Source organism: Saccopteryx leptura, chromosome 9 (genome assembly GCF_036850995.1).
Source record: "Saccopteryx leptura isolate mSacLep1 chromosome 9, mSacLep1_pri_phased_curated, whole genome shotgun sequence".
NCBI classification, from domain to species: domain Eukaryota; kingdom Metazoa; phylum Chordata; class Mammalia; order Chiroptera; family Emballonuridae; genus Saccopteryx; species Saccopteryx leptura.
The window spans coordinates 76,176,736-76,199,514 of NC_089511.1; the positions used below are offsets into that span (position 1 = coordinate 76,176,736).

Consider the following 22,779-nt stretch of genomic DNA (forward strand, 5'->3'; position numbering starts at 1 on the left):
TTGGAAGGGAGCCCAGCACGTGAAGAGGCAAGAGAGATGGTGGCCCCACGGAGCAGGGTACTGGAAGCCCTAGTGGGGGCAGGGTGCACAGGAGGCTGCTGTCAAAGTCTGCTGCTCACGCCGGCGTTGTGCGCTTGACGGCAGCCCTTCAGCAAGGTGAATTGTTTCAGAAAAGGTCTCATTCACACACTGCCAAGACATCCACGACCTATTCTTGAATTTACACAAAAATAAAAGCAAAACAACAGCCTGGCTAATTTAGCAACCTGCAAGATGCAGCTGGTGCTCCTCTGTGTGCAGAAGCTCCGGGCCTTCTGGCCCCCGCCCGCGGCTTGGGGAGGTCTCCTCGGAGTTATTTTGTACCCTGCAGCTCCAGGCCTGATTGTGACAGCTGAGCGACTTAGCTGGCACCGTGGGATGCGGGATGCGGAATGACAAAGGCGCAGAGCATCTCCCGGTGGTGGGGAATGAGGGCTGGTGGGGGAGGGCACGGGTGCGGGTTTGCACGAGGAGCCCCTCCTTCCCAGCTGTCTGGAGGAGCACTCACGTCCTCTCTCCTTCTGCCTCTCGAAAGAATAGTCTTCCAGCAGTCAAGTGAGGGGACTAGCAAGCCAAAGTGGTTATTCCAGTGTCCTCACAACCTGGAAGTGGTTGGGCCTCAGTCGTCCCCAAGGCCTGGCCTGGGACAGTAATCTTCTGTGTCACCACTAGCCGCATCTTCTTTCTCTTTTCCACCAAGTGCCATGACTCCTTCCCCCTTCCTCAAGGCCGCTTCTTCTCCCTGGGCTCCTACCGATGTGCATTCCAGTTCTCAGTTCTCTGTGGCTGCAGCCTCTGTGGCCGAGGCGAGGTCCTGGGTGCTGTGGGGTTGCTCCTGGTCCACAGACACCAGCTGGGCAGTGTGCGGACGGTGGTCACTCAGTGCCTGCATGGGCTCCTCAACAGCCCCACTGGCCCAACCGCAAGGAGCAGTGGCTCCCGGTCTGGGCTTTGAGTTCAGATCTCACTGACGGACAGATAGAATGTAATGATGAAGAAGTTTGGGGGAAATTCTGACCTGTGGTCAACTGCTCAACACCTCACAGCCACAGTTTCCTTGTCTGTAAAATGGGGGATAACAGCAGTCTTTAGAAGGATTTTTGTGAGGATCAAATGAGCCAATAAAGAAAAATCACTTGGCATTATAAGTACTACATAAGTGGTAGTTATTATTAATAACGCTGTTACACCAAGCACTCTAAAGCCATGTTCAGCAAACATACTCCCTCAGTCCACTTCAACATCCTGAGTTCCCACACTATTTATTCTTAGAGGTTCTGAGTGGAGCCACTGAATTACACAACAACATATATAAGATAAGCCTCCCTACTCTTTTAATTGACGGGAATAAAACACGCTTCTCCTAGCCACCTTGCAAATCAGCTTCTAGGTCATTTGTCATTTCCAGATAAGGCTAAGAAGCTGCTAAGAGGACTGAATGGACTGGGGCAGAATTTCTTTCTCTTAAGAAATAGCAAGATTTCCAAGAAAAATCCATTTCCAATATAGAATATAACAGCCCTTGATGGGTCACTCAGTTGGTTAGAGTGTTGTCCTGATACACCAAGGTTGTGGGTTCAATCCCCAGTCAGGGCACATACAACAAATTACTGTTTCTCTCTCTCTCTTTTCCACTCACTCTCTCTCTCTCTCATCAGTAAATAAAATTTTAACCCTTTGAGTAGTATGAATGTTCATGTACGTTCTCATGCCTTCTGACCATCCAGAGTATGACTAATTTATTTTAAAAATGTGTAAGGCGAGCGTCGGCCTGGCGTGCAGGAGTCCCAGGTTCGATTCCCGGCCAGGGCACACAGGAGAAGCGCCCATCTGCTTCTCCACTCCTCCCCCTCTCCTTCCTCTCTGTGTCTCTCTTCCCCTCCCGCAGCCAGGGCTCCATTGGAGCAAGGTTTGCCCGAGCGCTGGGGATGGCTCTGTGGTCTCTGCCTCAGGCGCTAGAATGGCTCTGATTGCGGCAGAGCGATGCCCCAAGATGGGCGGAACATCGCCCCCTGCTGGGCACGCTGGGTGGATCCCAGCCGGTGCATGCGGGAGTCTGTCTGACTGCCTCCCCATTTCCAACTTCGGCAAAATACAAAAATAAATAAATAAATAAATAAATAAATAAATAAATAAAAATAAAAATGTGTAAGGCAACATAAAAAAAGACAAATGTATGCTCTTCTTGTTTCTATAAATTGGTTGTCAAACAAACATGACTTTAAGTTAATAAAACTGTAACTGGAACTAATTTCATTTTTTGAAAAATAACTCACTCCCAGGGGTCAGCGAGCATGAAAAAAACTCACTACTCAAAGGTTTAAAAAATATAATATTCTTGTAGCAATTAAATGAGAGGTGAGAAAGTTAATTATTTGGAAGCCAACAAAGTCATGCTGAAGTACTAAGGTGGTTTGATTCTGACTTGCTTCTCTCCCTTTTCAGGACAAAAGATAGTCGATTCTAGCTTGAGAATGACACTTCTGTCCCAGGCTTTCGCAGCTTTTATTCACATGGAGAAGCTGATCCACTTTTTAATTCTCGCCATCTCATCAATAGTTTCACTAAGGTTCTTGTAAAGCCAGTAGCCACAGCCACCATCACAGCCACCTGGCCCATGCAGGTTCGCCTTTGATTCGGACAGATGGTAATGAAACAATGGAGCTAAGAACTGGTGGGCCATTAGCTTTAATCTTAGCTTGTACCCGGTGGGCGAGAAATACACACAGTGGGAAAACACTTCCCTTTTCATTCCGGGCTCCCAAAGCCACTGACTTATCTGAGTTTCCTAGAATCAAAGTTTTCTAGCTCACCAGCCTTATTCACCTCTGTTCCCCATCTCCTTCTCTGCACAAACTCTGCACTAACTGGCTTCTCCTTCAGCACTCTGCCATCTTGGCTGCCTCTCCTCTCCTCTCTCTCCACGTGGCCTTTCTCTGCTCTCCTCTCTAATGCTAATCTCAGGAACCAAGAGAGAGCAAGCTCCCAGTCTGCCCCATTTTATAGTGTAGAAATCAAAACTTTTAATCCAATATATAAACAAGGAAGTCTCTGATACAAAGTCACTTATCTGAGGCATGATGTGATTCCTCATAAGAGTGCACCACCCCCTTATCATGCAATAGTCAAGGGTGTGGGGAAAAGCTTAGTCTTAAAACTAAGCCTTAGGCTATAAGGACCCTGCCTGCTTACAGCCTGTCCCCCACACCCAATACAAACTATAAGTGAGCAAACATATATATCATAGTTACAAACTTATTTGACCAACAGTTCTATAGAGAAAGTTCCAATGTAACATACTATACTTTATATATCCATCGCAGCCATGGGCAATGGAAAGCCAGCTAGCGGGCTTGGAGAAAATGATTAATTAGTGGAGAGGGAAGTGACTTTACCTCAAAGACATAGTCACTGAGATTTAAAACAGGTATTTGTAAAGTACTGTATTAAGGAAATATATTAATTTAGGTTATGCAACACCACTACCTACTGTAGTAGACAAACTTCAATATCTCTTTGGCTTAACACATTTCTCCTATTACATGTCAAAGCAAGTGGCAAGCAGGAGGAGTCTGCTCCATTCAGTCACTTGGGGTCCTGTCCAACAGTGGCTCTGCTAACTTTAGTTAGTTCCTCACTGGAAACACATGACTTCTGAGATGCTTTGGAAAAAAAAGAGAGGAATGGAGAATGATCACCTGGTTCTTCAGTTCCTTAAGCCAGAAGTAATACATATTACTTCTTTCATCATCTATTGAAAGGAAGGCTGTGAAATATAGAGCTGAACACTAACCTTCCTGCCACAGACTGAACTACAACAAACTCCAAATAAACTGAACTTGGAGTTTTATTTTAGGTCATCAGTTATGATTCAGGAAACTAACTTTAGGAGCCATTACTGAGTGTTTACTAAAGGTTATCATTTGATGTGTGGCATTGCAATTGAAAGAAAACAGAGGATTTCAGTCCCAGCTAGTATATGTGACAAATTACATCAGCTACAAACTCCACTAGGGGTTTCTAAAACAGTTGTGGAGGAGAGAGGAGCTCCTCACAGTATAGTACTCATGGCTCTGGCCGGTTAAATCAGTGTATTAGAGCATCATCCTGCAACACAGGTTGTAGGATCAATCCCCAGTCAGGGCACATACAGGAAGTGACCATTAAATGCACAACTAAGTGGAACAACAAATGAATGCTTCTCTTGCTCTCCTTTCTCACCCTTCCTCTCTCTGTCTCTCTAAAATCAATCAATAAATGAAATAGTATGATACATATAATACTCCTGATCTTAGAAGGAGAAAAAGGGATAGATAGTGATGTAAAGCCAGTAGCCACGGCCACCATCACAGCCGTCTGGCCCATACAGGTTTGCATTTGATTTGGACAGACAGTAATGAAACAACGAGCCAAGAACTGGTGGGCCATTACCTTCAATCCTAGCTCACAACCAGCAGGCAAGAAATACACACAGTGGGAAAACACTTCCCTTTCCATTCAGGGCTCCCGAAGCCACTGACTCTTCTGAGTTTCCTAGAATCAAAGGCCCCACCAGCCTTATTCACCTCTGTTCCCTATCTCCTCTCCGCACAAATTCTGCACAAACTGGCTTCTCCTTCAGCACTCTGCCATCTTGACTGCCTCTCCTCTGCAATGCTGATGGCAGGATCTGAGAGAGACCCCCCCCCCCCAGGTCTGCCTTATCTGATAGTGTAGAAATTAAAGCCTTTAAGCCAATATACAAATAAGAAAGTCTCTGATACAAAGCCACTTATCTGAGGTGTGGGATTCCTCATAAGAGTGCACCACCCCACATCATGCAACAGTCAAGTGTGTGGGGAAAAGCTTAGTTTTGAGAAGATCTTAATATTAGAAGGATGTTGATAAGATCTTAGTATTAAAAGGGTGGGAAAGGCTTAGTCTTAAAACTAAGCCTTAGGTAGGGCCCTGGCCGGTTGGCTCAGTGGTAGAGCGTCGGCCTGGCGTGAAGTCCCGGGTTCGATTCCCGGCCAGGGCACACAGGAGAAGCGCCCATCTGCTTCTCTACCCCTCCCCCTCTCCTTCCTCTCTGTCTCTCTCTTCCCCTCCCACAGCCGAGGCTCCATTGGAGCAAAGATGGCCCGGGCACTGGGGATGGCTCCTTGGCCTCTGCCCCAGGCGCTAGAGTGGCTCTGGTCGCAACAGAGCGATGCCCCGGAGGGGCAGAGCATCGCCCCCTGGTGGGCAGAGCTTCACCCCTGGTGGGCGTGCTGGGTGGATCCCGGTTGAGCACATGCAGAAGTCTGTCTCTCCCCGTTTCCAGCTTCAGAAAAATACAAAAAAAACAAACAAAAAAAACTAAGCCTTAGGCTATAAGGACCTTGCGAGTTTACAGCCTGTCTCCCACACCCAATGCAAACTATAAACGAACAAACATATATATCATATTTACAAACTTATTTGACTAACAAATGATAAAAAGAGAACAAGGGAAAATAAAGAAAAACAGATGGTCCTTACTAGGCAGTGGTGCAGTGGATAGAGTGTTGGACTGGGATATGGAGGACCCAGGTTTGAAACCTCGAGGTCGTTGGCTTGAGCATGGGTTCATCTGGCTTGAGCGGAGGCTCACCAGCTTGAGCGAGGGGTCACTGCCTTGAGCATGGGATCATAGACATGACCCCATGGTTGCTGGCTTGAGCCCAAAGTTGCTGTCTTAAGCTCAAGGTCACTGGCTTGAACAAGGGGTCACTCACTCTGCTATAGCCCCCTGGTCAAGGCACATATGAGAAAGCAATCACTGAACAATTAAGGAACTGCAACAAAGAATTGATGCTTCTCATCTCTCTCCCTTCCTGTCTGTCTGTCCCTATCTGTCCTTCTCTCTGACTCTCTCTCTGTCTCTGTTAAACAAAAAAAATAAAAGAAAAACAGATGGGAGTGGTTCCAAGTATATGCATATACAGATATACACAGTAGGGAAAAAAATAACAAATGTATATAATAATTAAAAGATACCCATTGGTCAAATGCTAAAATATTAAATGTTTTAAAGACAGTCCCCAAGAAACATATATAGCTTAGAAAAGACGGCATAACAGAAAGTACTATTTTACAGTGATTAGGAAATGTATTTAGCATGCTTTCATTATATTTCATGAATGCCTATGATACATAAGACACTATATACAAAAGAAATCTTTAAGCTATGAAGTTTACAGTCTAATTTATGAACTTTAAAATACCTGTATAGGCTTTAGATAAGCAGATAGTTAACAGATCATTAACCTTTTGTTTTATTCAACATCATTTATTGCTACCACATGCAAGGCAATTTGCAGAATATAAAGATGAACCAAACCCAATCCCAACCCTGAGGGAGTTTCTGCACAAGGTTGTTGTGATCAAGCTCAACCATGTTCTCCCACAAGCTGTTAGTTACGAATACCAGAAAAGGAATTAAGCTGGTAAAATGGCTCACTAGGCTGATCTCTTTGGTCTTCTTTGGGTTGATTTAGACTTGCTAATTTGAATAATGGGATGTTGACTGCATTGAGTACCTTATATCTGGAAAGGTTAATTTAGGCCCTCTTTCTACGTTTCTGTTGAAAAATTGAAAGAAAAAAATTTCCAGAAATGGAATGATTATGACACATGCAAATCTTCTGAGGAGGCTCAACAGTCTGGTAAGTTCTAGTAAGTTATTTCTTAATACTCTGGTTTCCCTAGCTGAAATTTTTATCTCAACTTTCAGTCACAATAGAAATACTGACTGAGGTTAAAAAAAAAATTGACTGAAGAATATATGCCAAAATGTCATCTTTCAGTGTCAGGACCTACAACTAATTTTTCTCCCATTCCCCCTGTTTTTCTTTATTATCCATACTTTCTTTTTTTTTTTTTTACAGAGACAGAGAGAGAGAGTTAGAGAGAGGGATAGACAGGGACAGACAGACAGGAACAGAGAGATGAGAAGCATCAATCATTAGTTTTTCGTTGTGACACCTTAGTTGTTCATTGATTGCTTTCTCATATGTGCCTTGACCGTGGGCCTTCAGCAGACTGAGTAACCCCTTGCTCGAGCGAGCGACCTTGGGTCCAAGCTGGTGAGCTTTTTGCTCAAACCAGATGAGCCCGCGCTCAAGCTGGTGACCTTGGGGTCTCGAACCTGGGTCCAAGACATCCCAGTCCGACGCTCTATCCACTGCGCCACCACCTGGTCAGGCATCCATACTTTCTATGACAAACATAAGTAAAGAATGCATTAGGAAAAATAAAGTTACTCAGATGTTTTACTCTTTTATCAATTCTTTAGCTACTTTCATTAATTTAACAGATATTTACTGAACATCTACTATGTACCAGACACTATGCTAGGCTCTGAGGACATAACTGCCCGTGTGGGTTTATTGTCTCAGAAAACCCATTTTTTTTTTGTTTTATAATTTTTATTTATTTATTCATTTTAGAGAGGAGAGGGAGAGACAGACAGAGAGAGAGAGAGAGAGAGAGAGAGAGAGAGCAGAGACAGAGAGAGAGAAGGGGAGGAGGAGCTAGAAGCATCAACTCCCATATGTGCCTTGACCAGGCAAGCCTAGGGTTCCGAACCGGCGACCTCAGCATTTCCAGGTCGACGCTTTATCCACTGCGCCACCACAGGTCAGGCAGAAAACCCATGTTTTAAGACAATGCCATGCTGTGACTTGCCAAGGACACACATTAGTTGGTGGCAAAGATGTATAAATATCTGCTGTCTTACTTTTAATTTGAGAGCTCATCCATATGTTTTCTAAAATTTTTATCTATTGATTTTTTTAAGAGAGAGAGGATGGGGGAGAGAGAGAAACATGATTTGTTGTTTCATTTATTTATGCATTCATTGGTTGATTCTTGTATGTGCCCTGACTGGGGATCAAACACACAACCTTGACATAGAGATGATGCTCTAACCAGTTGAACTATCCAGCCAGGGCTCCCTTTCATATTATAGGGTGGGACAAAAGTAGGTTTACAATTGTATGTGAAACAGTTTATCTTGTATTATTATTTATTAATTACTGTATTATTTCCCATATGAACAACTATCTGTAAGCTACTTTTGGCCTATCTTGTATTTGCCACTTGCCCTCTGAGCTATATATAGTTTTTTCTGTATTGAAGACAGAATAAGAGAAAACCATCTTTGATTACTTGAGCACCTTGGGCTGAGAATATTGAAGAAAATTGTCAGTAGTTAGATTGAACATGATCTACACTTTCTTATTCCTAAAAACGTATAAAATAGTCTAGTGGTTCCTAAATGTATTCTGATCAGGTAGCCAGACTTAGAGATAAAGTTTCACTGTCTGCATTAAAATTCAAAAAAAAAGGAAGAAAGAAAATGTACATGTTGATGTAAAGTTATCCACTTTCTTTTTGTGGGAAAGGCTACCCTTTATTCAGAAATTATGTTCTTAATATTTGGGGGGTTTAAATGTCCTTTATTCTTGAAATAATGCAGATAGTGGATGGCAGTTCTTTTTATTTTGTTTTATTTTATTTTATTTTTTTAATTGATTTTAGAGGAATAAGGGAAAGGGAGAGAAACACTGACCTGTTGCTTCATTTATCCATTCATCCATTGGTTGATTTAAAAAATGTTTTATTAATTTTAGAGAGAGAAACATCAATTTGTTGTTCCATTTATTTAGGCATTCATTGGTTGATTCTTATATGTGCCCTGACCAGGGATTGAACCTGCAACCTTGGTGCACTGGGACGATGCTCTAACCAACAGAGGCAGGGTAGTTAGTTCTTTTTATTTTATTTTAAATTTTATTTAGAGGCCCTAGACCAGGCATGGCCAACATACAGCCCACGGGCTGGATCCAGCCTGCATAATGAGTTTACGCGGCTTACGATTAAATTTTTAATATTCGCCGCTACTTTAAAATCTCAGCTACTCAGAAGCAGAAGCGTCTTTGATTATTGGAAATCGGGGTATTTAAGAAGATAGTGAGTCTGACTAGGCGGTGGCGCAGTGGATAGCGCGTCGGACTGGGATGCGGTGGACCCAGGTTCGAGACCCCGAGGTTGCCAGCTTGAGCACGGGCTCATCTGGTTTGGGCAAAGCTCACCAGCTTGGACCCAAGGTTGCTGGCTCAAGCAAGGGATTACTTGGTCTGCTGTATCCCCCCCCCCTCCACCCCCTTCCCCCCGTCAAGGCACATATGAGAAAGCAATCAATGAACAACTAAGGTGTCGCAACAAAAAACTAATGATTGATGCTTCTCATCTCTCTCTGTTCCTGTCTGTCTGTCCCTGTCTATCCCTCTCTCTGACTCTCTCTCTGTCTCTGTAAAAAGAAATAAAGAAGAAGATAGTGATACGCAGAAAAGAATTCCATATGTGACTAATTCAGGGTTAATTTCCAATAATTGGTTGAATGGATTCGCGATACTTTATTTTTTTTTAAAAATTTCATTATAAAGATTTACAACTTTTGTACTCGTCTGTATCCGATATAAACTGTTTGATGTTTAGCAGCAATGTGAAACCCACATTCTTTTAGGTGGAGTTTGCCAGTGTGTACCCAAGGTCAAACAATTCATTATTTTTGTGGTCAAGTGTGCTGAATCAAGTGGCATTGTAGTATATAGACAATAGCTACAGTTGATAACTGAAAACATGTCCAGGCTGTTCGTAAAACGAAATAATTGTTTTATTTGAGATATAACCCCTTCAAGCTCATTCTATTAATTAAATATTGTTTCGATTGATTGTGATACAGTTTGGATATTTATTTGGTATGTAATTATATTTTTATTAAAAATAATATTGTATATTAAAATTTATTTCACTCACATTTAATTAAACAAATTACATAATAAAATTTTGTTTACTTAAACAAATTGTTTTTGTATTTAACATTTTTTAATTATAATATTTCATCTGGCCCGTGAAAAAAGTTTTCTTTTTAATCTGGCCCGGGGGCAAAAACTGTTGGCCATGCCTGCCCTAGACAGTTGGCTCAGTGGATAGAGCATTGGCCTGGCATATAAATGTCCTGGGTTTGATCCCCTGTCCAGGCACACATGAGAAGGGACCATCTGCTTCTCTTCCCCTTCTCGCTTTCTTCTCCTGCTGCAGCCAGTGGCTCAGTTGGTGCAAGTGTTGGCCCAGGCACTGAGAATAGCTCTGTTGATCCAAGTGCTGGTATGAGGGTGTCAGCCTTAGGAGCTTTAAAAATAGCTCGATTCCAGCCCTGGCCGGTTGGCTCAGTGGTAGAGCGTCGGCCTGGCGTGCAGGAGTCCCGGGCCCGATTCCTGGCCAGGGCACACAGGAGAAGCGCCCATCTGCTTCTCCACCCCTCCCCCTCTCCTTCTTCTCTGTCTCTCCCCCTCCTGCAGCCAAGGCTCCATTGGAGCAAAGATGGCCCAGGCGCTGAGGATGGCTCCATGGCCTCTGCCTCAGGCGCTAGAATGGCCCTGGTTGCAACAGAGCAATGCCCCAGATGGGCAGAGCATCGCCCCCTGGTGGGCATGCCGGGTGGATCCCGTTTAGGCACATGCGGGAGTCTGACTGCCTCCCGTTTCCAACTTCAGAAAAATACAAAAAAAAAAAAAAAAAAAAGCTTGATTCCAGCATTGGCCCCAGACAGGGGCTGCTGGGTGAATCCTGGTCAGGGCACATGTGGGAGTCTGTCTATCTCCCCTCCTCTCACTTAAAATTTTTTTATTTAGAAAATTAAATTTAGGCCCTGGCCGGCTGGCTCAGAGGTAGAGTGTCGGCCCGGCATATGGAAGTCCCGGGTTTGATGCCTGGTTAGAGCACACAGGAGAAGCGCCCATTTGCTTCTCCACCCCTCTCCCTCTCCTTCCTCTCTCTCTCTCTCTCTCTCTCTTCCCCTCCCACAGCCAATACTCCATTGGAGCAAAGTTGGCCCCAGGGGCTGAGGATGGCTCCATGGCCTCCACTTCAGGTACTAGAATGGCTCCGATTGCAGCGGAGCAACGGCCCAGATGGGCAGAGCATTGCCCCCTGGTGGGCATGCTGGGTGGATCCTGGTTGGACGCATGTGGGAGCTGCCTGCCTCCCCACTTCTAACTTCGGAAAAATACCAAAGAAAAATGAAATTTAGTGGGGTGACATTGGTCAATAGGAGTACATAGGTTTCAGGTAAACATTTTATAGCATTTGAACTGGTGATTATGTTGTGTGCCCAACACCCAAAGTCAAATCCTTTTCCGTCACTGTATATTTGTCCCTCTTTACTACCCTCCCAGTTTTTTTTTAATGTCCTTATCATCAAAATTTAAAGTTGACAACTCTGTCAGTTCCTTCCAAATTTGAAAATCCAAGTCACTGGGAAATCACTACATTAAATATTGGAGTACTTCAAGCTTTCTTTGAGATATAGCCTGGTGCTAAAAACTGTCTATTAATAGTCTCTTATAATGATTAATGAAAGATCACCATAATTTTGAGTCTCAAAACAAAAACAAAAAGATCTCTGGGAACTCTGATCTCTCAGCCACATTTAGCTAATTTTATAATCTTTTACTACCTTCTTCTTCAGAATTTCTCACATCCTCTTGATTTATATAAATCAACAGTTTCTTTATTCTGCACAAGGTGTTTGAAAAAAATACTGATGGCCCTTGTCAGTTAGCTCACTTGTTTAGAGCATTATACCACTAGTCAAGGTCATAGGTTCAATTCTGGGTTAGGATACATACAAGACTCAACCAGTGAATGCATGGATAAGTGGAACAACAAATTGATGTTTCTCTCTCTCTCATCCTCTTTCTCTAAAATCAATGAAAAAACAACTGATGAATGGGCCCCACTCCTAGATAGTCTTATTTAAGTGGTTGCCAGTGGGACTTACATGCTAGGTTGGTTCAAAAGTTTCTTTGGTAATTCTAATGTGGGGTCTGGTATAGATCATGTTTCTTTATTAAATAGCTTCTATGTGTCAGGCTCTAGAGTACTTACCCAAATGAACAAGCTGATCTCTGCAGTAGAAAAGCTAATTAGGAGAACAGACAGGCAAAATGTGACAACACAAGGTGGCAAGTGCTTTTATTTATTCCATAATTTCAACAAATATTAACAGAGTATTTAACAAGTGCCAGGGCTGGAGTAAAGGTATGCTCAAATCCTGTGGGCCTTTGCAAAGATCAGGAAGACTTCACAGAGGAGGCAGCAGCCAGGCAAGAATTTGGAGGAATTCTTCTTCAGGGTCTTCATCAGAGAAGATAGGAATGGTGGGCATGGCTGCAGAGGGAACAGTGTGTGCTGAGCCATGGAGGAGTGTGGTGAGCTGGCAGAAGCTAGACATGAGATATTGGTTGGGTGCAGATGTGCATAGTCTTAGAGGTAGGCTAAGGAGTTTGCATTTAAAAGACATTAACGGTTTTTCAACAGGAAAACACAGTGAGTATAGGTGCAGAGTACCCGTGTTTAAGATAGTACTGGCTGTTCATACACAAAGCTTTTGCTTGGATTTGCTACCCTATTCAAAATGAGTGGTTTGACTAACCATCCTCTACCCCCTCTGCCATTGACTGATGTAATCAGACACTGACCTTGTGGGGCCACACTTTCCAGTCAATGAAGAGAGGCAATTCCATGTGGCAGTTGGAAAGGTTTGTGGTGTAGACCGATGTTTTTTAAGCCAGTGGTCCCCAACCCCCAGGCTGCGGACTGGTACCGGTCCGTGGGCCATTTGGTACCGGTCCGCAGAGAAAGAATAAATAACTTACATTATTTCCATTTTATTTATATTTAAGTCTGAACGATGTTTTATTTTTTTTAAATGACCAGATTCCCTCTGTTACATCCATCTAAGACTCACTCTTGACACTTGTCTCGGTCACGTGATACATTTATCCGTCCCACCCTAAAGGCCGGTCCGTGAAAATATTTTCTGACATTAAACCGGTCCGTGGCCCAAAAAAGGTTGGGGGCCACTGTTTTAAGTGACTAATCGAATGTAATAAAAATCATGAGCTGAGGCCTAAACAAATCAGTTCAGGGTCCCGGTTGCTGCCCCCCTGCCCAATTTCCTTCAGAAGGACTTGTCACTGCATCTGTGGATGTGATACCTCTTATCAGGATGTTTTTCTGACTTACTTCAGAGCAAGTAAAAAAACCCAAAAGATCAAACCCTCCTGGTTTCCTTCAGCTCCTGAAACATTTTTTTTTAATTCTAAGGACTAAGGACAAATAGGTCAGACCATGGAATCATCCTAGGGACCATACATACCCTTCAGATAAAACACTCACAGAACACATTCCTTTCCAGTTGGAAGAAAAGGATTCAGCTAAGACCAGTGCTTCTCAAATTTTGTGACAATAAGTTCCAAGTAAAGTCATGGCTAAAAAATGTAGATTTAGAAGCCCTACTCCATACCTACTGAATCAGAAACTCTGGGGTCAGGCCAAAGAAACTGTTTTAAGTACTCACTCCTAGATCATTTTGATGCCAGTGATCTGTGAACCAAACCAGCAGTTTAACTGTAGTTGCCAGTAGTTCTGGCCAGTGGTAGATGTTGGCAGATGTCTTGGGGGAGGGAGGAAGACTGGTCAGATGAACCCCTGAATTTATAATCCTTCAGCATAGTCAGCTTGCAAATTTTGCAGGATGCTTGGTTTTCAATTCAAGTTATTTCTAGGTTAACTTCTTAATTGAGCTGTTTGGCTTAGCAGAGGACTTGAGATACCACAGATAAGAGAGACGTTTAGGAGTAAGCATTAAGTACCTCTGGCTGTGTCTCTGTTATCCTTTCCAGTTCCACTTATCTGAAGAGCCAGGATTTCTCAAAGGACAAGTAACCTTAGAGGGGAGTATCAATGGGAACGCAGCACATTCCCTTTCCTTGCATGTTCCTGTTGGGGAACTTTGTTTATTAAGAAAGGAATCTCAGAAAACACAGCGAGATATTAGATAAAGATATTTCTTCTGTGGTTGCCAGGTCTTGAGGTTACAGGAGTACAAGTTTAGACAAATAAGTCCCATTTCTCTCTAAGGTGTCTCTTCACTTCTTGATGCAATGGAAATCCATGTGGCTAACTCATTAGTGATAACGAGTGTTAGATGCTCATAAATCTCCCACAATTCATTGGCTGAAGACATCTTAAATATGGTCTTTTTGGGTTTTATTGTCTTTGGTTGCTTCTTTAGCATACTTCAGTTTGAGTGTATAGATCTGGGGTTTTGAAACTTGTTTTTAATTAAGGCATGGTTTATTTTTATTGCTTGAGATAAAATGCAATCCGGCGGACTCAGACCTAAGTTACAAAATAAAGTGCATCTGGGCAGACCCTAGGGGAAAAAAGAAGAACATAAAGGCTGAAGTGTCTGCCAGGATTCTTAAGTTTACTTAGTTACTTTTGTAAAATAAAAATTCCAGCACCTGCATTATTAAAAAAAAAGCACACCTTATAAATGTCTTCTCTTTGAAATATCTAAATGAACTAGACTGAATTATGAACTAATGGCTTGTAAAAATTCACCTTGAGCCAGCTACTGAGGATACTAAATAGAGGAGGCAGACAGAGACTCTGAAGAAACCCAACCTGCTGTTTGTTTGTTTTATCAGTAATGTAACTCAAAAGTAGCCAAGCCCATGGTGGGAGGGGGATCTTTCCCTGTGTTTTGTTTCCCTGAACTGAGTCTGTGAATGCCAAGATTTAATCTAAAGAGGTTTGTGTTTTAAAAACTAACAACCAAGTAATAAAACACCTATAAAAGGGGTTTATAATGGAACTCGTGACAGTTTTCAGTGTAGCATTACAAGTATCCTGCTCCCCCTCTCCCTTTTTCTATCCTTTCATCCAACTCTCTGCCCTTTGTCTTAGCACCTTTCTCACCTTGCTGCCAAGAAGCATGTAAGTAGGAGCAGCTCATGCCTCAAAGGAGCAGACCATCTTTAAAAAGTGAAGTGTGTATTGTGTGCACTCTTCATTTGACAGGGCTGTGCTGGTTTTGTTTGTCTGAGATAAGCTGCTGTAACCAAGTACCTACCTAGTTTGTACCGTGGTTTCTAATGGGGAGTGGAAGATGTTGCAGCTGCAGTGTCAGTGGCGTCAGGACACCAGGATGTCAACCAAGACAGGAAGCCCCCTCTCCCTGGCACCATGTATCACCCTACAAAAGGCCCAAGATGGCCTGACTCCAGGGACAGGCTTCAGTCAACAGGTGGTTTTCCACCCAGGCCACCATGCCTGAAACTTGGTTCTTTTACAAAGCCATAGTTCTCCCCCTCTAAAAGAAATGGCGCCTGGGAAGGGAAACTTTGTACTCAAACTCTGTAGGAGCCATTTCTCGAGTCTACTTTTATTATTTTCTTGTCTCCTATGCCAGCATCCAACCCATCTCTGGGGAAGAACTCTTCAGAGTCTGGAGGGAGCTGAGAGGCATGTGGGCAGCGTCAGAGTGGCCTTGCCTGGGCGGACAGAGGAGCCCCCAGCCTCCCTCATGTGGGCCTCAGGAACTCGGGGGGCCCAGGGGAAGCCTGGAAAACCGAACTTCGCCATCAGCTTTCCTTCGAGCGAGGGCAACAGGAGAGGGGGGATGGGCCCCCCAGCGGTCTTTCCCCAACTCCTCCGCCCCCAAGCACCCCTGCCATCCGGCTGCACCGCCCTAGAAAGCACTCAGAACGCAGCTCAGAGCTCTCCAGCTCCTCGCAGGCCGGGAGAGAGCATCTTGAGGGGCAGCTTCCCCCTCCAGCCCGCGTCTGACATCCCCACTCCCACCCAAGGATGCCGCTGCCGTGCCCTGTCCGCAGTCGCTGAATGTCACTGCTCCCTCTTCTTCCTGATCAGGGTAGACAGAGCTCCTGAGGCATCCCCCACCCCAAAACTGTCGCGATCGCCCGAGGGTGCAAGGCCCAGGCGTAGGACGAAGTTTGGGACCCACAGCAGTGGGAGGGGGGCGCGTTGGGGAGGACCGCACCTCTCAGTCCCAGCCCTGGAGGGCACACTCCCCGCCCCAAACGGCCCAGGCGTCCCCATCCTCCTGCGGACACCGGCATCCTCGCCCTCCCCCGAGGGCGCCGAGCGGAGCCCCCCAAGGCGGAGGCAGGTACCCCCGGGGCGGGGACTGGGGCGGGCGGGGTCCAGGCTGCGCCCCCGGCCGGGCCGGGCGGGCTAGCTGGCGGCGCGGGGGGAGCGGGGCTGGGCGGCGCTGCCTCGGGCTCTGTGCGCTGCAGCCCGGAGCCGAGGAGGAGGAGGAGGCGGAGGAGAAGGAGGCGGCGGCGGTGGGTCCCGGGCGGGGGGAGCGCGGCGCTGCGGACCCGGGTGGCTGGCAAAGGACGAGGCGGAGGCTGAGGAAGGCAGCGGGGAGACCCAGGCTGCAGCAACAAAGGGCAGCAAGCGACTGGCCGGGCTGCAGGCGAGGTTAGCCGGGGACCGGGGTGGCTGGAGGCATCGGCGAACGGTGCACGTGCTTGCAGACACGGGCGAGTGTGGAGCCGGGGGGGTGCACGCCTGGCGGGTAGGTGCTTGCTCCCCCTCGGCATGGGATGGTTAAGGAGGCTGCAGCGACATCGTTCTGCCTGCACTTTGCCTGGGGATTGCAGGTTGGGGGTGTGTGGGGGGTAAGGATGCGAGCCAGGGGGCGGGCGAGTAGTCGCCCGGGACAGGACGGGACGGGGTAGGGTGGAGGAGGGGGCGGGATGGAACGCTCCGGGCGGCGCGCCCGTCCGCGCGCTTCACCGCTGGAGCTGACGACTGAGAACCTCGAATTTTAACTTCGCGTGCCCGCCTGCGCGCGCGCGCGCGCCCGCCCGCGCCCACCCCTAAATCCTGCGGCCGCCGCCAGCGATCGGCTCTCACACAAACTTTAGCTGCGGGCTAGGGGTTTGGGGTGGAGTGGGGGAGGGGAGAGGGAGAAGACCTTCTGATTGGCGTTTTCTGTAACCAATAAGGCCAAGTGCCTTTCCTGCGAGTAGACCCAATCCATTTCTAGAGGTAGAGGGGGCGGGGAGGTGGAAGTAGAGGTGGCACGGTATCTGGGAGAGAGAAAAAGGGCTGGACCAATAGGCACCCAGAGGAGGCGGGCCTAGAGGTCTGTCGATTGGTACTGGCAGTGAACCCACCCCTGGGGTGGTGCTGGATGGGGGGGAGCTCGGTCGATGGGTGTGTCCTTGCAGAGGCGAGATGACCGGCAGGAACCTGCCCCAATGGGCTGTAGAGTGGTTAGTGTTTGGGTGACGGACAGATTGGTAGACCAACGAGTGGCCCTAAGTGTCTGCAGCCTTGTCCAATGGAACAGCGCCGGGGCGGGGCCGTGGCTCGGGTTTAATGAGACTCCATTGGGCTGTAATCAGTGTCATGTCGGATTCATGTCAACGACAACAACAGGGGGACACAAAATGGCGGCGGCTTAGCTCCTACCCCTGGCGGCGGCGGCAGCGGTGGCGGAGGCGACGGCACCTCCTCCAGGCGGCAGCCGCGGCTTCTTTTTTAGGCAGCGGCAGCGCCCTAGGCAAGCGCGGTGGCGGTGGCGCGCGGCCAGGTCTGTTACCCACTCCGCGCGTTCCCAGGGGGTGGAGACTGAACGGGAGGGGGGCAGAAGGGGGGGAGAAGGGGGTTTGTTATGCCCCTCCCACAGGCCTCTGCGCGAGGGTCACCGCGGGGCCGCCTGGGGTCAGGCTGCCCCAGAGCGTGACGGTAGGGGGCGGGGGAAAGGGGAGGAAGGACAGTTCCCGCCCCTTAGCGGAACCTCCGGGGCAGGGGGCGGAGCTGAAAGGTGGAGGGGGCGGGGCTCTACCGGAGTGGGGGTGGGGCTCGGGTGGTCCGGAGGCGGGGGCTCGGAGGGATATTCTGAGTGGGAGTGACTTGGTAGGAACTGTGGGGGGCCGCTAGTAGCTGGGAAGGACTAGAGAGGGGGTGGATGGGAGGGAAACTGGAGGTGTGCAAACAGGTGCAGAAGGGAGAGTTGGGATAGGTGCAATATTGGAGATGTGGAAGGGGGGCTGAGGGGTATATAGGGCAGGTAAAATTATTCAAAAGGGTGAGTGCATTTATCTCGAGTCAGAGTTAAGAGTGGGTTTGGGTGTGGTGGATGTGGAAAAGAGTGGACAGAGCAGTGCAGAGTAGGTAATGGGTTGGAGGAAGTACTGGGGGAATGGGAAGAGCAGGTACAGTTGCTGTGGTGGGAAGGGGATATTGGAATGAATTGGCATGTTGGAATAGAAAGGTTTGCTAGCTTGTGGAGGTATATGAAGCATTAAAAGCATGGAAGGATGGTATGGTTGTGCTTAGGAGAGTCTCAGGAAGATTGGACAGCGAAGCTGACATAAATGTGAAGGGAGGCTACTTAGAACTTGTAAAATACACCTGTGGCAGAAAATCTCCTGGAGATGGAGTGCGAAGAGGCAGAGGTGTGAAGAAAGATGGGTATGTCTGGGTGATTATGACTGAAGAAAAGTGTTAGTTTGGGAGATTGGGTTGTTTGATGGGCTGGATTTCTTGGGTGAAACCTGAGCTGGAGTCTTGAAGGTGGGGCAGGCAGGAAAAGGGGAGCAGGATGACTGTCTCAGGAAGACTTTGGTATGGGCAGAGTGCAAGTAGTGGTGAGAGACTGGGAGCAAAGGCAGAGGAGGGGCTACAAATCCCCCATGAAGGAGTTTAAACTGCAGTTGGGAGAGAGTGTTGGGATATGCTAAAGAAACCAATGAACCAAGAATGTTTGGGGCAGAGGTACCAGGAAATTCAAGATAAAGAGTATATGAAGACTCTTTTATATGGACAGGAGATGGAAGCTGCATATGGAAATTAGGTATGGTGGAATAGAGTTCTGAGATGCTTAAAAAAAGATGTGTGTGGGGTTGGTTTGTTTTTGCTATGACTATGAGTAAGGTAGATTCTTCCGATCTTGTGTACCATAGATTTTTTGGAGATAGCCCTGAAATAAAACACTCCATTCTTTTGCTATTCACAAATTCTTTACACATGTATTAAAATGGATTGGGACAGTCTTTTATGTATTTAAGAAGGAAAGATTAACATTACATGCATTAAAGGATAAGATTTTTACCTGGAAACTTCTACTTAAAGTTGAAATTTGGGAAGATGAAATGATAGTTAAAAAGAAGATAGAGACATGGAAGGTTTTAACATTAAAAGAGAAATTTAGGGGAATGACTGGCTGGTGATGAAGACATAGTCAGTAGAAGTGTTGCCTGCCTACCAGCCATACCCAGGCATCTAAGTAGGGTGGATGTTGTAATTGCCTTTATACCAAGTGTTTCTCTCACATGCTGCTCGTGAAGATAAAGTGGAAACTCTCAGATGTAAGGCATAACGTGAAGGAAAGGAAAATAGGGTGAGTTTTGGGTGGTAGTTGAGAAAGTTTGATAAATAATTTTAATTTATTTCAGAAACTCTCATGGATTTTCATATACCAGTGAGAAGATTTAAGTGATCTGGTTCTGTTAAATGCCAGGATTCTTAATAGGTGACTTTTCAGTCTTTTACACAGTTCTCTGCAAAATACCTTGACTTTTTCTGAATACAGATGCCTGTATTTGTATAAAGTGAAAGAAAAGGAAACTTTTTTGAAAGTAGGAGCGTGTGAGCTGTGGTGATCATTTTTCTGCTTGCAGAATGGTAAATGATACATGGAAGGGAGAAGAGTGATGAAGTGCTCTTTCTTCCCTGTGATGCTTTACTTTGCATTTCCAAAATTTTAAACTTTTTATAGGACTCACGCAGCCCTCCACAATTTTTGTATTATCCATTCTACTGTTGCTAGATAAGCTTGAGTTGTTTCTGGTTTGGGGAAATTATGAACAAAGTTGCCATGAGTGTTCTTGTACCTGTCATCTGGTGCACATGTGTACATGTTTCTCTAAGATGTACACCTAGGAATGAAATTGCTGGTTCATAGGCAGGGGGACCATTTGTCGTGGCTTATGCCTCTTGTCCCAATGTAACCATTAATATAACACCCTTAATTCTCAAAAATATTTGGATTTGGATGACAAGTTGTATGATCTCCCTAGTCACAGGGTTATGCTTGTCTTCAACTTTATTGGGAATCTCAAACTTTTCCAAAGCGTTGTTCTAGGTTACATTCCCTCCACTGATATATCAGAGTTCCCTTTTCCTGTCCTCTCCAACTCTGTCTTGTTAGGTTTTCAAATAGCTGATCTGGTAAACTTTGCATTGACCTGGTTAATAATCAGGTTGAAAAGCTTTTCATATATTTGTTGGCTATTTGGATTTCTTCATTTGTAAAGTACCTGTTTAAGTCCCCTATTTTTTTTTTTTAATTGGGCCTTGTGTCTTTTATTGCTATTTTAGAAATCATTTACTCTGGAATCAAATCCTTTGTCATGTGTGTATGCAAAATGCCTTCTTCCATACTGTGCTTTGCCTTTTCACTCTCTTTAGGGTGTCTTTAAATGAACTGAAGTTCTTAATTTTAATGGAGTCAAATTTACTGGTCTTTTCTTTATGGTTAGTGCTTTTTGTGTCTTGTTTTAAGACTCCTTTCCTACCCTCAGGTCAAGTAGATATTCTTTGTATTATTTTCTTCTAAAAGATTTATTGACATTAAAAGATGTGTGATTATGAGTAAAGTATACTTTTCTTGATCCAGTCCTCACCTTTATAAATCTGTTTTTGTTTTTCTCACTTTCTTCTGTTTTCTGTCTTGACTGTTTACTTCACGACAACTATAAGAGCCAGGTGCTGACTTCTGCCTCTTAGGAGAAAGCGCTCATATAGACAAGTTCTGCCAGATTAGATTTTATAGGTTTCCAGCTGACTGTATTGCCTTTTTTCCTTTTATGAGCTAGCATTTTACTGTGTTCCTGCTATGTGTCTATCATCATCCTTGGTTCTTTCATATTTGTTATCTCAAGTGTTCCTCTTTACAGGTCTGCAGAAACAGATGAGAAAACTGAGACTTAGATTAAGTAACATATCCAGTATCCCACAGCTTAGGTAGCTAGCAGAGTGAGGACTTGAATCCTGAACTCTCTAGATACATCTCATCATAGTACGGAGTCCTTGTTGAATAACATTTCTGAAGATATTTGATAATATCCAGAAATGATGAGAATAACTTTACTTTTAATGTGACATGCCCTAATTAAAGCACATAGAGATAATTATAAAACTGGATAAAATTACTGATTTCGCTGTATAAAAATTAAAAATTTTTTAAAAATTAAATTTAACATAGGTAAAGTTAAAGTAGACAGTGGACCTTAAGAGGTTCTTAGATGGACAACAGAGGTTCTGAAAACCCTTGAAATTGTATGCAAATATCTGTATGTACATGTGTACATTTTAAAAAATAGACCTATAGTTTTCTTGAGGTTCTCAAAGGGAAACCCTACTTTGTTTCCACCCTAAACTGGGTTGCCTTTTTGAAGATATCCGTGATAAAGTTAAATGGTCTGTATTTTCAGGATAATCTTTTACAAATTTAGATTTCATATTTTTTTTCATATTATGTTGTTCTCAGTCCTTGTCATTAAAACCCGGCTGAAGCTAATTTGTAATCAGGTAGAAATCTAGGATTGAATAGAATTTTTTTGACATTCTAAATTTAGTTGGTTATTTCTTTTTTTTTCCCCCTTTTTTATTTTTTTTAAAGAATTTTTAAAGACTTTATTCATTTTAGAGAAGGGAGAGAGAGAGAGAAGGGGGAGGGGAGAAGCAGGAAGCATCAACTCCCATATGTGCCTTGACCAGGCAAGCTCAGTTTTGAACCGGTGACCTCAGCGTTCCAGGTCGACACTTTATCCACTGTGCTGCCACAGGTCAGGCTAGTTGGTTATTTCTTTTTTTTTTTTTTTTTTTTTTGTATTTTTCCGAAGCTGGAAACGGGGAGAGACAATCAGACAGACTCCCGCATGCGCCCGACGGGCTCCACCGGCACGCCCACCAGGGGGCGATGCTCTGCCCCTCGGGCGTTGTTCTGCCTCGACCAGAGCCACTCTAGCGCCTGGGGCAGGGGCCAAGGAGCCATCCCCAGCGCCCCGGGCCATCATTGCTCCAATGGAGCCTTGCTGCGGGAGGGGAAGAGAGAGACAGAGAGGAAGGAGAGGGGGAGGGGTGGAGAAGCAGATGGGCGCTTCTCCTGTGTGCCCTGGCCGGGAATCGAACCCGGGACCCCTTGCATGCCAGGCCGATGCTCCACCACTGAGCCAACCGGCCAGGGCCTAGTTGGTTATTTCTTAAATGAAAGTGCTTAGTTATAATATTATCATTACTAGTCAGTGTGTCCTGGCTCCAGAGGCCTGATGATTTCAACTGACTTTTCATCTTGTCTCTAAAAGTCCTCTGTTTTATAAGGGATCAGATTTCTTGTGAGGTTCCTAACAGTGTGATTCAAGTTTAGAGACAAACTATTGAGCACTTGAATGCAGAGGTGACTGTGCAAACCTAATTCATAGGCTTCACTAGGAGATTTGGGACATGTCTACTAATTTATGATGATGTTGAAACTAATCTTTGCCAGGGATTGTGGAAGCCATAATAGTTTATTGATGGTTCAGTTATTGTTTGTTGAAGCAGATTTACATAATTATAGTTCAATGACATAACAGGATATTGTCAACTAGGAGAGCATGACATGAAAAATTAAACTTCCAATTAATATAATATGTTTTAGTTGAAATGATAATTTTCATGGTGATTTAGCCTCTTAAGAAATCTTTAGAAAACAGTATTAGCTCATGAATTAAAAACTCTCTGTGTTAATGAGTAGTGAGAAAGAATTTAGTATTATTCTAAAAAGATGAATTAAATAATCAG

The 22,779-nt window shown here is 45.0% G+C and overlaps 1 protein-coding gene across 7 annotated transcripts in view; it reads left to right on the forward strand.

The window, feature by feature from the left end:
• Nucleotides 1–16,270: 16,270 nt before the first annotated feature.
• Nucleotides 16,271–22,779, forward strand: part of KAT6B (lysine acetyltransferase 6B) — a 207,508-nt gene continuing 200,999 nt past the window's right edge. For 4 of the 7 annotated variants that reach the window (XM_066349988.1, XM_066349994.1, XM_066349995.1 and 1 more), the window contains exon 1: nucleotides 17,315–17,521. The gene's annotated coding sequence lies outside the window, so the exon portion shown is untranslated. Of the gene's footprint in view, nucleotides 16,402–17,314; nucleotides 17,522–17,922; nucleotides 18,788–22,779 lie in introns of those variants that run through there. The other 3 variants (XM_066349993.1, XM_066349992.1, XM_066349991.1) reach the window with 2 other exon arrangements.